Here is a 17,015-nt window from a genome sequence, read left to right on the forward strand (position 1 = left end):
CTCTTGTCCTGTCACTAGTCACTGGGGAGAAGAGACCAACACCCACCTCACCACAACCCCCTTTCAGGTAATTGTAGAGAGCGATGAGGTCTCCCCTCAGCCTCCTCTTCTCCAGACTGAACACCCCCAGCTCCCTCAGCCGCTCCTCATCAGACTTGTGCTCCAGACCCCTCACCAGCTCCGTCGCCCTTCTCTGGACACGCTCCAGCACCTCAAGGTCCTTCTTGGAGTGAGGGGCCCAAAACTGAACACAGGATTCGAGGTGCGGCCTCACCAGCGCCGAGTACAGGGGCACGATCACCTCCCTACTCCTGCTCTCATGTCTGTCATGAGCACCTATCAAAATGGTGCCTTGCTCAGACACTCTGAGCTCTACACAACATCCACAGCCCTTTGTGCTGGCCACAGGGTGCTTTGAAGGCACCGCTGCTCTTAGTCCACAGCACTCATAGGTGCATATGAGATCCAAGGAGAACAAAACACCCTGAAAACAAGCAAAGAGACCATCAGGGAGATGGGAAGGGGATGAGAATCACTGTGTCAAAGTAGGCAACAAGTGCTCTGAAATAGGAGCAATGATGGATGACAGCAAGTGTCTTCTTCCCATTCTGACACTTGAAAAAAGGGAGATAGCTGAGAAAGCTTTCACAGACTCCTATCTCTGTGTGAAATAGAAGATAATATTAATCAGAATGAAAACCCTAGGAACTAAAGTCACAAGCAGGTTTTGTCACAGCTCGATTTCCACCTTGGTCTCTCCTGTTCACCAGGGAAAGCGGCTCGTCCAGCCCACTGTGAAGTCATCAGAGACATCTAGTGGCTAAAGTAACAGAAAAATACGCAGGGGAATATACTGGAGTGGTTTGCTTCATCTTTCGGACAGCTCGATTATCACCGGCTTTCTGCTACACATAAAAAGGACTGGTTGGGAGCTCAAGGCTGTATTTTTAACTGATCTGTTGAAAAATGTATTGAAATGATGCTTTCCTAAATCTCCCAAACCCCAGTTTTATGGAGATAAAACACCTCTATAACTGTGCTTCCTGCCTGTCCTCAGCCTCCCAGGACGTTGTTCACCCTGACTCTCTCCAGCTTTTTGAGGAGTTTGGAGATATTGGTATCGTGTCTGGTTCTGGTTATGTTTTTGTCATGTGTGAAGGTTTCTGTATGCGATTGCTGCTGGGCTGATTGATGTGATCTTGTTATACAGCGCAGAACCTTTTCTTTTCCATCTGTTCCTTACAAATATGTTTTTTGTTAAGAGCTTTTTGGATTTTGGCTTTGATGGCACTGGGTTTTGTTTAAAGACTCGCATTACCTATTATGTTGAACATCTTTGTGCAGCTGTTCCATTTAGTCCAAGTCTGTTCTTCACTGGACACAAACCAGCCACTCTTCAGCTTTGGCAGCTGTTTAAAAAAACCCAATCTTTAAGAATGTAACAAAGCAATGGCAAAATTCAGTTTCTTAGTGGAGCAGGTAATACTGCCAATTTACCTGCAATGAAAACCTGGCTTTTCTTCATCAAAGCCTGTAGTCCTTACTCTGGATTTATTCCACAGTCACAGACAATGGATTAAACATAACGCTGCAAATGAAAGGTGAAAGATGTGAACACAGAACTGCCAGTCTAGGTAGAAATTTTTACTTTTATAATGACTTCGCAGGGTTCATGTACATCTCACGGAAGACATTTGGCCAACAACGGGGAGATCATTGCTGTGACAGCAAGACAGTTGCTCAGGCAAGAGAAGACTGTGGCCCAGATTTTAATGGGTATTTAGTAATGTTCAGTACTGCAACGCCGAAAGGACTGACTTACAGGGACGTTGGAGTATGAGGACGTGATCGTAAGCAACAAAGAGATAAAGCGAGCGACCTAGCAGCCCACTTAGCCAACCTCTGTTCGTCATCTGGTCTGCGGTACCCAACCATGCGTGTGGTCCTACCCTGACCCACTAGCAGTGTTAAATATTTTAGCTTATTGAAAGCCAGTAAGCTGCAGGCTCTTATATGAATAAATCAGTTTGGAAAACCAAATTTAGGCTCTGAAGTCAATTAGGCATTGCAAAGTGAAACAGTGAAACACTGAAACACCTCATCACCCGCTGGTTGGGCCAAAGAGACAGTTAGGGATCTCCAAAGCAATTGTGATCAGGTATTTGATGTGTTTCCACACCAGCTGCAAAACATTAAAAGGTTTAGAGGATTCAGTGGAAAATGAAGGAAATATAAAGGGTTTTTTTGAGTTACCCTGTCAACTTTGGTAGTGATTTTTGGTAGTGATTTTTTTTTTGGTAGTGATGTTTCTTTTAGCAGTGGTTCCTGACACATTTTAAGCTGCAAAGAAAAGCACCACTTTTACCAGTAGTGTCCACATCAAATCCATTAAGCAAATGATGAAGACCGTTTTTAAACCGTTCGCAACCTTTCAGGTGTGCTCACAGGTACTCTGTTGAATACCTTGGTCCCCTCACCGTCATTCCTCCCCCTCTCCTTTTGACTTGTCACATCCAGTAGAGAAAGTCTCCTCCACCTCCAAGCACAACTGAAGAAGAGGAAACACAAAAAAAGTCTGCCAAGCATTGGCTGTGCTGACGAGAGAGGACCACTTATCTCGGAGGGACAAGGGGGTATCACCCACAGTTAGTCTGGGGAGGATGTTCACCTCTGGAAGGGGCTGCTGTTGTCCCATCTCCTGACCTCCTGTGCAACACAGACCGCAAGGTCCCTGCACACAAGGCAGCAAACATCACCCACTCTCCCGTGGTCTGCATGCTTGCACCCATGAGACAGGGCTATTGCTGGAGGAGCTACAGCCCCCCTGTCTCCACTAATACATCTGCACCCAGCTGGAGCATCATCTTGCAGAAAAATATCTAATTTATGTCTGAAGCCTTCATGTGATGGAGAATCCACCCTGCCTTCTAGTGACCTGCTTTAGTGCTAATTACTCACCCTGTTGAAACAACATTCTTCCAGCCTGAACGCTGCTGCCTTCCCCATCGAGTCCTCATCTCCAAGCCTCCTAACTCCAGTGGTCCTTCTCTGTAGGCAGACAGTAATCCAAGAACAGGAGGACAACCAGTGTCTCTGCAGTTCAGAGCCATGTTGATATTAGTGTCTACATCTCTTCTAGTAAATATGAGGATTCAGGGACAGTTTTCTGGCCTGGAAGACCATTTGCACAGCATAGCCAATATCCATACACCCAAATAATCACCAAAACACAGTGGCCTCAACCATCCCACCTGCTGAGAGCAACCCAAGGGCTGTTCTTTCCATGGAAACTGTTGAAGAGCATGGCCAAAACCACACTGGGGAACAGGCACAACTACACAACCTGGACTATTTCAGGACAGTAGATGGGTCCATGCCTTGATCCCGGTTAGTTCTAGTACCCTTCAAAGGAAAGATTAGCTGTATAAGGATAAAAACATTATCCAGAGCTGTAATCAGTAACATTAATCTTAAGGGAGGCTATAAATACCTATGGCTTAGTGTGTGGCTGAACCTCAAGCTACTAGGGAGAAAGAAGGAGCCAAGAGAAAGCTTTTGCTTCAGGCATCTCACCTTATAATACATCCTAAAGAGTTTTTTGCAGTTTTCCCTGTGGTGCTGGGTCTGGTCAGTGTCTGCAGCAAGATACCGAGCTGCAGTTTTACACAGAATGGCAATTTTGGTGATGCTGCAAACCAAGGATGTCCATCATTTCCCAGAAGAAAAAAAACAATGAAGGAGTTGTCCAGTGTGTCTTCTCTTTTGGGAATGGAGAAGATATAAACTAAAAGTAACTATTTAGCTCGCAGAACTGGGAAGTTCTCTTTTTTCTCTGCAGTATTGCTGTAATGTAGGAACCAGTGAATGTGGCCCTTGTCACTTGATACTTCATTTCAGTGCAAGCCTGAAGAGCTCAAATCCACAACAGACCAAGCTCTAAATACTTCCTCAGGACAGACTTGGCTGCTGTTCCCAGAAACCTCTTCCTTCTCTTCTCTCATCATTATTGGACTTGCTTTCGCAGTGTCAGCCCACGAGGTGGAGGGAAATGCTTGGACAGAGAGTGGAAGACTCATAGGTTTTACAAGGCTCCTTGGCATCAATTCCAGCTCCCAAATTATTGCTTTGCACTGTTTAAATAATATGAAAAGTCAGTCCAAAAAGCCAGGCTATCTGCATGGGAGATTCAAGACAATCTCTGAACCTTCAAAATCAGGCCATTTGTCTAAATATTTAGATATGAGCACCAAAGCACACAATCACTTACTGAAAGGTGAGTAAACAAGAATTTTATTCTAATTTCTAATCCAGTAAACCCAATTATTACAATCTTAAAGTCCCTTTGATGACCTTTCAGTGCCACCATTTCTCAGAATGGCTGAAGTACTCAGAAATCTGAAATTATATGAAAGAAGACATTTGGATGGCACCTGATTTCAAAGGCACTGGCCATGAACATACTACTAGAAAGCCTTTTGGGCAGGGGCTGCAAATTAGCCGGCTTAAACCTGAGGCATTCATGATCACCAGCCTCATTAGAAAATTTGGACGCATTTGCTAGTGACAGATGCTCTCCTTCCTGGCTTGCCTTGCATATCCCTACTGCTCCTGAGCACATTTAGATTAATGCAAAGAAGGTGAATATATTTAAATGCAGGTGGCTCTCTGTGGTAGGCAGACGACCCCGTAGGGCCATGCTGAAGGCTGCCAAGCAGGAATTTAGCATTGTCTCTGTTTGCACAGAAGGACCTCAGTGACTTGGAAAGCATAGCAGAAGGAAATGTTTTCTCCGTGACATACTACGTGCTGCCTACAATCAGCATCCTTTCTCGGCAGCTGGGCTTGATAAATGTTGTCAGCAGCCTGGGAGTCCTTTTGGGCTCCCAGTGTCGAGAACGAATCTGAAGCAATCAGGCAGGGACAAGCATCCCTACGCCAGAATCGCTCTGGTCACGCTAGAGCAAGTCCTTATGCAACTGGGCTGGACAACTGAATCCTTCAGAATAAATTCAATTTGAGCTGCTTATTGAGAATAATCAAGTTCATCCATCTAGAGTTTAGTATGTTATCCAATTCTATTCTAAGTTTCACATTTAAAAGTAAAAAGAATACTAATACACCTGGCTTTTCAATAGAAAAAAGTAAGTTAATTACCCTGTTTGTCTGCTAGAATATACTAAGTTGCCAGACAGAAATGGTGTTAACAGTTCTGCATGCTCTTACATACGCTATTCTTTGACTTGGTATTTTTAGCCCAGTTTCTGAAAGAAAAAGCATTAAAGAAACCCTGTAATTGTGCGTTGAACCAACCGGCCAATTTCATACAAATATGGGGAGGGAAGAGAGGTCCTGCAGAGCTACAAGAGACGGAGACCCTTAAGTTTTCCTCACTATAGGAAACAGATGGATGTGTGCTCACCCTTTGTCAGACATCAGAGAATCCACACAGGTGAGCTCCCCTTTGAGACACAAATCAAAATCAAATGAAGCTTCTTTGGCTTTCCTAATCCCAAAACAACTTCAATTCCTTCCAACAGAACGAGGCGATGCCATGCCTTGTGCTTTATATTTATTCGAGAGACAGAAAAAAGGTCACATCACACATTTCCTCCGCAATCTTTCCCATGGTATATTTTTTTAAAATCTCTGCTCCATCACCGAGTTTCCAGGTTGACATTTCCACTGTGTTGGGACATTTGGAACAAATTTACCTTTCGATATTACCACATTCAGGCAACATAAAGTGGTAGCTTAGAGGTGCTGCAGGACACACGAGACTCTTTCCAGTATTCCCATCATTTACAAAGACCCACGTAAGGGGGGATCTGAGCCTTCCTTTTGAACCAAAGCTTTAAAGCAGTTTGTTTTGGCCTCCTCTAGAGCTGCAGGCCAAGTGAACTACAGTCATTTGTTCTGAAACCATAAATCTCACAAGCTATAAAGTGGTTTCCTAATCCTTTTATTTTACAGGGCACACATTTTCTCAGCGAGCCGTGCCCCTTCTTAGCTGTGATTTGGAGGAAACTATTCCAGCCTTCAGAGCTGGATTTCTCCAGCTGTTGCATTTTCCTTATTTTCTGAGCTGTCTGCTTGCACAAATTAGGTGTTCCAACCTGTCACAACTACCCTGTAGAAGGAAAATAAAAGGATCATCAGCAGCACCACAATAAAGTTGAACGTGGAGCCAAATAAAACCTGTTTTGGAAATTCACTTGACTAAACTTTCTCCTTAAAAAAAATAAAAGGACTGAGAAACGAAGGGGTTTGTGCAAAACAAAAAAAAGGACACACACCTGAGCAAACAGATTTTGAGGTCTGTGGGCCATCCTGCCACTGGGCAGGATCAAAGTAACTCTGCTGGAGTGCGTTATGGAAAAAGTCACACACAAACTGGGATCCTGGTGGTTTAGAAAACAAAAAAAAACACGGAAGGGCTCTACTGAAGTTCTCTGTGACCATTCCTACTGCAACAAAATCCTGCACTTAAACATCTAACTGCTGTTGAGAAGACAATGGGGGGAAAAATTAGAAGGAATAGCACAAACCACATATGACATTCACTCCTTTGGTCCTTCCATGTCCGCCTGCTGTGGTGCATCCTCTCCTACACCAGCGGCACAGCACTGGGTCCGCTCTTCCACGCCAGGATGGTGTTGGCAGGTGGTGGCATGAGGCTGGCTGAGGGAAAGCACTTCCAGAAGACATGTCCTTCAGTGCCAGCTTAGCAGCAGTCACTGCCAGGCCAGCATGTTCAGCCGGTCTCTGCCATATCCATCACATCATGTCAGATGTTCATGAGGTGGCTGGATATGCAGCTGGAGACCATTTGTTAGACCTGGAGGACCTCCGGCCAGGGACAGAGAGTCAAGGAGGATGGGAGATGTCTCCGCAGCAGTGCAAGGAACCTGGTACCCTCTTGGTAAACCACTCCTGCTTTGCCACCACCACGCTGGGCACGGGTGGAGGACATAGGAATGGATGTGTAGATTATGCCTCATCTCTGCTTGCACAGGGAGAGGGAGCCAAGATCTGCAAGTTTCTGGCAGCATTCCAGGGAGCAGCCAAAGTCACATCAACAGTCCCCATCTCCATTCCAATTTCTTATCCCAATCCCATGTGATGACAGTGACAGAGTGACACTTTTCAAAGAACAAAGGGAATCACCAGTAATTTTTCATCCACAATGGGATGTGGGCACAGTTTATTCCTAAAAGCAAAAGAAAATAAAACCAAGAAAGAGCTAGAGCTGTTAAAAACATCACCTCTCTCTTTGGCCTCCAAGTACCACACTTGTGCAGTGCCTGGCGTACTTCAGAAGTTGCTGCAAAATAGGTGTCTTTTTCAAACACTTGTAGGAACAACTGTTCTTGAGCATTAAAATGTCCTCCATTACACAGCGAGGGTTTCATTTTATTAATTCCCTACATAGCAATGTGAGTTTGCATGCTCAGGAACAGTTAGCCAAATGCTTGAGCTGAATCGTGTATTAGTAAGTGGCAACGAGACAGTATCACACAATGAACATATGAACATCATTTTTACGTATTAGACACAAGTATAGTGAAGTGCTGAGAGCACAGAAAAAGTCACAATTTCCCACTTAGTTCTGCTGAGCTTGTACTGAATCATAAATGTGGGATAACTTTCCAGAACAACTTTTCAAGATTTATCTGCAGCATCTGGAAAGTCTGTTCTGAAACACACTGATCTCAAGGACTCCAGGAAATCTGCACATACACAATCATTTTGCATTTACCTCGGATCTCAACCTGTGTGGAAAATGACGTTTATTTGCCCACTTTGCATTCCTAATGAGAAACTGTTACTGCCATCTTTTTTCCTAGTAGATGGTTTTGCTTCTTGTTCTTTGCTTTTTTTTAATACAGGAAGGAAACATAAGAATGTCAGGTCTAAGGTGACTGCTCTGTAATGCAACACATATTTTTATTCCACATGGAAAAGGAATGCCAGGGTTGTTCAAATACCAGAAATGTTCTTCCCCTCGCCCTGCTGCAGTAACACTGGTTACTTACCTATAAAAGTAAGCAAAAAACCCCATCCCTAGACAAAAGATTTGCTCACTGCTCAGCTGTGCGCTCACTCCAATTAGATGAGCAATCTAATAAATTGAAAAGCAAAACAAAACAAAAGGAAGATTTAATTTTTCTTTATCTATTATGAAAATGAGTTGGTTTGGGGTAGTACAGACATATGATTTTATCTAGTACTCATCCAAGTTTTTAAACTGAAACTTCCCATAAACTGGGAAAATGATCTGTGCCTTGCTCTGTTTTCCTGCATGGTTCATTCAGGATGAATGAAACTCTGTTTGCAAGATGAAATATTTTATTTTGATGATATCTACCCACACAAGTTTGTCTTAATTTGTCTTCAGTTTAATCTTGAGAGGATTAAAAATTTATAAAATTATGTTCCACACCAGATTATGACTGTTTATTTAAAAGATATCCTTTTTTATTATTCAGGATTATTGTTGAATCAAAAATACCAATTATTTTATAGCCCTGTTCCCAAAGTCTTTCCCAGCCAAGAGAATTGGTTACTCTGTAAAGACTATGATATATTCAAATATCCCTAAAAAAAAATTCTGAAGCTGCATACTCATAACTTTTTCTGGCTTTAGCACATTGAAATATCTACTGTGCAGCAGCTCTGGGACAAGCAAGGAATGCAAGACACGTTTTTATCTGACCTAGCACAAGTTTTACATGTAATAAGATATTACCAAATTGTCTGTAAATGAAAATCCTGGTGGAGCTCTGCTCAGCTCAGGGAAAGTATCACAAAACTTCAGGAAATACTGATTTGCTAGAAATGAAGAAATTGCTATATTAATTTTTTGTAATTAGATAAACACAGAAGGTAGGTTTGTGAGTCAGCTGTGGATATTTAATATTTTGAATGGATGTCACCTACCTACACTCCTTCCCTACACTCAGACTCCTGTCTCCAACCCGTTCCCACCTTCTTTTCTGCAGAGATGCTCAGTCTCAGGGTGCGAGTGTTGGAGTGAAGAGGGACACATGAAGCAGAGCTGTTCATAAACTGCTGCACTGCAAGAGAAGACGGTACTGTTATGGGAGAAGTAGATGCCTAAATAACCAAAAACACATGGAATGAGTTTCTAAGATTCTTCTTCTGCCGGTGATCATTTCTTGTCCACTGCTGACAAAGCATGAATCCAAATGGATACTGATGTTAGGAGGGGCTGTCTTCTTACCTTCTACGAATACCATGGACTGTATGTTCATTTATCCCAAACTAACTCGCCCCTGCTACCTCTTCTCTTTAAGTATCATTTGATTTTATGAAAATAAATAGATCAATGACATATAGAAAGTATCCCAGAAATGCGGGTCATATGAATATCCATTATTATATCCTTGTCATGGTCTTTTGCATACAGAAGAAAGTGAGTCCACCTGTGTCCCTAGCCAACCAGGAATCCTGGAACCATCTCCTCATCTGCAGGAGGGTACATTGGTCCTGCTTTCAATTGCAGGTTCCTGGTTCCCAGTCTGCTTGGAGCACGGGCAGAGCACAGGGTGAAGTCTGCCTGCAAAGACCTGAGACCTGACATCAGACGTCAGAGCAGACCATGATCAGCAAGATTTACCATCCATGCAAAGTAGTAGGGAGCAGGACATGATACAAATCAACATTTTAAAAGCTGAGAGTCAGTGCAGAGAAGATAAAAGTGCAAACAGCAAAGCGTGTGGATCCATATGACCTGATCCAACAGCAAAGTATGGCTCTATACAGTCTGGTATCTAACTCAAATCCTCATTGCTAGAACATCTTCTGCTAAGCATCCTCAGCAGCTCACTGCCTAGGTGACCAGCATGGTCAATACTCCATCACATCTCATAACATTCTCAATCTGTGATGAAAGAAACAGCAGAAATGCTGCAGCTTTTTAGCCATTCGTAATGGCTTGCTATGTATTTAATTTAATCAACAGGTAATGAGCGTGCCGACAACAAGCTGGTCAACCCAAGAAAGAGTAGGCAGAATAAGTAGCTGTTCCAAGTGCATCCTGACTGTACAGGTTGCTACAGTCAGCGGGTGAAGCATCCCTTGGGCGTTATGCTATTTAGGATCGTAGATTTCTGATTAATGCACAATACTGTAGTAAGGGCTGTTCCTGCACTCACACCTGAGGATTCACTTAGGGGACTCTCCGATGTAAAGCCTAGAAACTCTTTTCATCAGTTTGAGCTCTTTTAAAGTCACCTTTTCCCCGAAAACTGTAAGGGTAGTTCCCTTGGCTGGGCTCCCTGCACAGCCAAGGTTACAGAAGGAAAACACAAATCTTTATTTAATATTTGAAGAACACTGGTATTTGAAGAAAACTGAAGAGGAGTTTGTTGCTTTTCTACAATTGGGATCCATAAAAGCAGCATTTTAGGATGGGGGAGAAACAGGAGGCTACGTGAGAAAATGGGTGGGTTGGTTTGTTTAAACAGTAAACCTAACCCGATACATCTTGCAAATATGGTCCTGGTCAGAATAGAAAAGAGTGTCATGAAGATCAGAAGCAATGACTAACATGGGAACTGGAATTGAGAAGAGAATGCAACTGTAGACAAAAAAAGTGAAGGACGATTGGGCTGAATTTGGGAAGGGGAAAGTAAATGGAGTAAAGTGGAAAAAAATATAGCACGTGTAACAGTTAATAGCAGAAATGGAATGCAGTGGGGTTTTTCTGTTCTCCAAATGACAATTAAAACGAGGGGATATATCAAAAAAGGCAAATTTTAAAATTGTTTAGAAAGATGTCATTGTCACAGGATCCACTGAAAGCCACTGGGGGAATGCAATGTAATACCAAGGTAGCTAAACAGTACAGCCCCAGTGCTCTACTCAGATGCTGAATTTTGTTCCTAGACTGAGATTTTCAAAATCTGTGCATTTTAGTGCCTTTAACTGTGTATTCCCAGCTTGACACTGCTTTAAAGCTCTTTTCCACACAGAGGGGTAATGCTAAACACACTCTAAAAATCACAGCCTTTCAATGCATCACCAGTTGAGAAATACAAAACACAGGCAACCAAGAACACTGACCTTTGAAAAGCATGACCTTAGAGGACAGGGAGTTAGGCACAAAACTCTAAGCCATACAGGAGCAGAAAAATAGCACCCAGCCCTGGAAAGAGACCTGTCCTCCTGGCAGCTCTTTGCTGCAAGTGCTGGGAGAAAAGAAGAGTGGTAAGACCTGAAGGACCATGTAGCAGCAAGGTGTGCAGTAGCTTAAGCATACCTTGGAGAAGCAAATGGTGCAGAAAATGGCTGCGTCAGAATTCTCAGCATTTTTATTTTTCCCTCAAAGAGTTTCCCAGGAGCAATGGTGCACTCTCAGACAGGCAAATGCATCCAGGCTCTAGCTGTATTGTCCTGCCTGAAAGGTGCAAAGAGTCAGGATTAGAGTTGCGAATCTGTTCCATTATCCCCATTGTTAGAATGAGAATGTGAAATAGTCTGGAAAAAGCAGGAATACCTGATGTCAAATTGTACGTATTACAAGTACTTTCCAAATCCAGCTTTTATAACAACGCAGAAGGGTGCCTTTACATATGCCAAAACCCACAGCGAAGCCACAGGTTTCTCAATAAACACATCTTCTGCGACGATGATACACTGACGGGATTAGAGTTTGTAAGAACTGCTAAATGGAGAGAGGTCTGCTCACCTGCCAAGCAGTAATTCCTTCAAGTTTTTTGCCATCTCTGCAGACGCTGAACAAGGTACCCTGCCTTATGCACGACATTGATTTGGAAGGTGTAGCTTTGTATGGCGAACTTGAAAAGTCTTCAAGTCAGTGCTCAGTTGCATACTTCCACTTAATCTTTTCAGAGTGGAGCGGAAACTGTCTAATAATTAGCATGTGTTTAGGCTCACGTCTTTGCCTAATTTAACAGTTGTGTGCTTGGATCTTGGGGTACAGGGTTCAGGAGGAGCTGTGTCTCCCAGGAATAAGCTGTGTGCCTTTCGCTGTGGGCGTGCTTCCTCGTAATCAAAGCATTGCTCAGCAAAGTTGACATCTGCAAGACAAACAAGTAACTTCATCTGGCTTTACGTACTTTAGATACATACGTATACACACAAAAAATGAACCAAAAAGTGACTTAGAAGTGCTTATTCATTAGGCAAAGAGAAGTTCTCTAGGGCGCAAAGACTCTTTTCTCAGTGAGGTTCCTGGCACTCGTAGCTTTCCGTTACTTTTTCATTATTAAAAAAGGAATTAAAACCATATTTTTCTCATTTCAGTAAGTACCTTTATGATGTCCAAACAACTCCAACAATGATATCATCTGTCTCTTTCCTCCAGGGAGGCATTTGGGCCAGACCGTGATATTCCTGCTCATTCCTGGAGCGCAGAGCCTCACACCAAGGTGAAGGCAGCAAGCCTCACTCCTTGGGGGGGAAATGCATGTCACAGCGCCGTCCACTTTATACCGTACCTCCTACACATCCCTCCCTCTCCTTGAGAGCTGTTCAACACTATAAATTAAGTGTTAAGGCCTGAATCCTACTAAGCCTGATCTCTGCAGGCAAATACCCAAGGCTGTTCTTCAGCAGGACGTGCTCACCAGTAAGGATCTGCCCATATGGATCCCATTTCTCCACGAATACTCTTTTCAGGGCATGTACAACACGTGGCATAATTGGGCTGCAGTCCTTGAAGCGGCCTCTGATTTAATAAAACAGATGATTCACCTTCAACTTGTTAAGTCCCCCAGCTTAGGAGAGAGGTCAAGCGTGCCTTTAGTTGGCTGCCTGCGTGATGGTGGACCCGCAGGGACGGACGCAGGGTCAACCTCCCCAGCACTGTCAGCCTCCTCGCAGCCGCCTCTCCTCCATGCCTGGTGTGAGGTTCCCCTTCTGTCAGCAGCAGAAAGCCCTCCAGCCCTGGTCTGCTCGGCCTGCCATCATTGCAGGCTGGTGATGGGGATGGAGAAGACCAGGACCCCATCTGGGCTTAGCTCTGGGCTTACATAGTACACAGGCTTGGAGCATCACACCACCAATGAACTGGTGCCCTTGACCAGCTCTCCTGTATCTCCCCACCCCTCTCCTGCTTCCCTCATGACCCAAACTCATGCTCCCTCCTTCCCAATAGCTCATAAACATCTTCCCTTCATCAAGTCAGCAAGTGCTAACAGTACAAAAGTGCCTGCTGCTTCACTAGGAAACAGCCATGAAGTTTGAAGTTCTGTTCTGGGAGGAAGAGAGGACAAAAAAAGCCAGGTGCTGGTGGTAAGTTCTTCCCCTCAAACGCCATGTCCTGTTGACAGTAGATGCTGAAATGTCTTGGTTGCCAGAATCTACCCGCTATAAAATCCCCTTGAGGCTTGTGGGCTATGCCAGAGGTGCTCTCTCGCTGAGCAGACCTTCTAGCAGTTCTTCCAGGAGCAAGGAAAGACAGTCCTTTCCCTAGATCCTCAGACATTTGCTGGCTGGAGGCTACAGAAGCTGAATTTTCAGGCTCTAGCAGTTGTGTGTGTAGTCCCAGCTCTAACTGTAGACCGTCACAGATAATCAGAGACTCAGTAGTCACCTCTCAGTGAAAGACGCCATGAGACACCTGAAACTATTGGCAGATGTGCTGAACTGCCTCATCCCTGGCTTTCACAGGGATCTGTTTTTAAATGTTAATCAGCATTGCTCCGCATCTTTTAGCAGGGGTAGAGCTGTCACAGGACGCTCTCCTCTAGCTGCTGGAAGGGAAGCCTGTGCTCTGGTCTGGATTCCATATGGTGTGCTTGCAGGCTCACAGCACGGCTTCTCAGCAAGAAGGATCCTATGTTGCCTACACAAATGTTTTGTTATAGTGTTGGTGCTGGTGGAGCTCGTGGTCATGAATGCGGAAGGGTTTGTGGGAGGTCTGTAGGTAGCCATGGGTGGCTTTGGGAGATGGTAAAAGCCATCCTTTAGTCTGTACCCCCAGTTCTACAACTAGGAAACCGATTTATTCCTCAAGAGTTTTGATGTTAATTAACATGCAGGGGGAGTCGTTGGGATCCTTACGCAAAATACTTACGCAGTAGCCACTGCAACATAAGAGCATCACCCACTGCAAGATCACATGGGCAGTCACGCAAACGATTTAAATGACATATTTAGTTTTGGGACACTACAAAACTACAAAAAAGAGGAGTAGGGGACTACAAGGGCACCTGTTCTGTCACTGCTGCACCTCCATCTCGCTGAGAAAACTTTACTAGTACCTGCCTTGCCTTCAAGGAGACTTCCAGGGATAACCATGTTGTCAGCTAAAACAGAAGACACACAGGCACGGTTTTAAGAAAAAAAAGGTAAGCTTGCTATGTGAAAATAAATAAATAGAAACATTGGACAACTATGGCAATAATAAAACGAACAATTATTGCATTATGGAACACGAACATTGAATTCTATTTGATTATCAGTGCTATTTTGCAAAGTAGACAAAAGTTATAATGAACAGGCACATATTTTGAAACTGCTGTAGATCTAAAACTTCCTTTTTTTTTTTTTTGCTGATGCATCACTACTTACACATAGGCAAAATGTTGGAGAGATTGCTATTCTCTGTAAAAACTGTTTTCCTTGGAGAAAGGAGGGAGCATTAGAGGTCTGGAAATTATTGCACGTTAAGCCTGCTTTGGGATAACACCTATTGTGATTCGAGGTTAGCAAGTGTTTATTGAAACAGGTCCAGTAAAAAGATTTATTTTCACTTTCTTAGAGTAATTGGGATGTTTCTGGCAACTCTGAGATTTGCAGTGTTTCACAGAAACAGAGCGCAGGGCAGGGAACAGGATCGCTGCACCCAGAATCATGAAGTGGTTCTGGTCCTCTGCTTCTTTACAGCAGAACCTTGGCAGACGAACAAGCAGTTACAGGATTTCTGCAGCCAGTGACAGAAATAACACTGCAGGAGATAGAAATCGCTGTTACTTCTTTGAAAAGTAGCATGTAGCATTCCAACAGGAACTCTGTGCATGGGAAAAGGAAATAGAGTTTGTATGTTCTTAAGACAAGCACTGCTTTCACAAAAGACAATCAGCTGAGCAGCTAAGGAAAATCCACTTCCACTAAAATACATTAATTTCTCGGCAGTGATACTTAAAATTATTTAAACATATTGCTTCAGCACATAGAATGTGCCAAAAAGCCAGGTCAAAGCAAGGTAAATACCTCGGATACACTTTGGAAATACATACTGCCCTGAACTGGCAGGGTATTTAAGATGAAAATTCCCTCTGTCTCAAGAATCCATTAAAAAAAAAATGGAATGAAACATTATCTTCAGTGATTATTTGTCCTATTTTCAGACATTTCTCTGTCAGTCTCTGACCTGCTCTAGCAATAGTGTTCTCTAAAATATTACTAAATTCCACTTCAGTTGCGTCCTTTCTCTGTACCCCCAAGCAATAAGATGGGTGCCACTATAGTTTCAGTAAATGGTTTTCCTCCACAAACCCCCAAGTTAAAGGGGTACCTACCATTGCAACCTGCTATGCCTCTGCTCCTCCGCATCCTGCCAAGACATCGCTATTCCGACTACCTGTTACAGGTTCCTAAGCAATGCACTGATGTGCCTAAAAAAAGATAAAAATGAGGCATTCTGCACCAACAGGACAATTCAAATAGGCTAAATAAGGAGCTTTTGATTGATTACAGACAATCTAAGCATCTCTGTGACAGGCAGTGCAATCATCAAGCACACCAAGCCATCGAGGCTCTTGGAGCCAGCTAATTAGCAACGCTAGTCACAACTCTGTGTCTCGGCTGCGCTCCAGAAGACACTTCAGTAGCTAAAGGAGTGTTTTACTGCATTTCCCTTCAATTGGTCTCAGTACATCGGTCAAAAAGATCTCATTTACACCATCAGAAAGTAGTCTTCAGCTCTTTTGGCCAAGTACATGGCACTGGGTATCCATTTTCCTTCTCTGGTTAAGCCAGTAAGCCTGGGCTTATCCGACCTGACTTCACTGATACAGGGCTCACGATCCCAGAGGTCACGACCACCTCACATTGCTGTCTTTAGTGGGGGAACTCACAGACATTCCCAGGATGGGAAAGATTTTTTAAAATTTATTTTATTAAAATTGTCATTGAAATCTTCATTAAAAAAGACAATTTTCCATATGACTTCTAATTTACAAATACCTTTTTTTTTTTAAATAGCATTAACATAGATTTGGGCTATTTTCATATATTCAGAGGAACAGAGCAAGCTATTAGGTAAAACACTTTTTACTGATCGAGGCAACAATTGCATTAACATGACGGCATGCCAGAAAGCATATACAAATAGCAGTGGAAAGAAAAGATAATACTTTTTAAGAGTAACTTTCACTACTCCAATGTAAACAAAAGCTCCCAAAAGCATTTCTGAAGATGTACATAGCCACTTTAATATCTAAGCTTACGTAGTGAAGTGGGGTTTTTTTTCCAAATTTATTCTTAATGTTTTAATGCAGTCAAACATTAAGAACTGTATTTGTCATAGTCTGTACAAACATTCAATTTTCTGTTGCTGGGGGTCCTTCCCACTGCAACTGGAAAGCAGATAAAAGGACAACTGCAAATAAGTTATAAAATTGGCAAGCATCAGGGTAGCTGCAAAACTTAACTTTTCAACCATTTCAAATTTAATCTATTTCTACCTGTTTCAGTCAGACAGAACTTGACAATCAATAGCACTGTATTTAGTGCTATATCAAAATACTTTAAAAAACCTTCAGCAGAACATACATATCAGAAGTGCTATTACACAAAGTCTCCCATGTCTTAAGACAACGCCACTCACTATAATTGCAAAAACAATGGAGAAAAAATTGCCAAAACTAAAAGGTACCTTACAGAAGAATACAGGTTCTCAAAGAGGCACAGCTTTACTAAGAAATTCAATACTATGTAAAAAGCAATTCACATTTTATTTTAAATTGCAATAAACTGTACAAAAATGTTTTATTCTTGCCAAAAATAACAGCAATATTTTCAAT

This window comes from Gavia stellata, chromosome 1 (assembly GCF_030936135.1).
Source record: "Gavia stellata isolate bGavSte3 chromosome 1, bGavSte3.hap2, whole genome shotgun sequence".
Classification (NCBI taxonomy): Eukaryota; Metazoa; Chordata; class Aves; order Gaviiformes; family Gaviidae; genus Gavia; species Gavia stellata.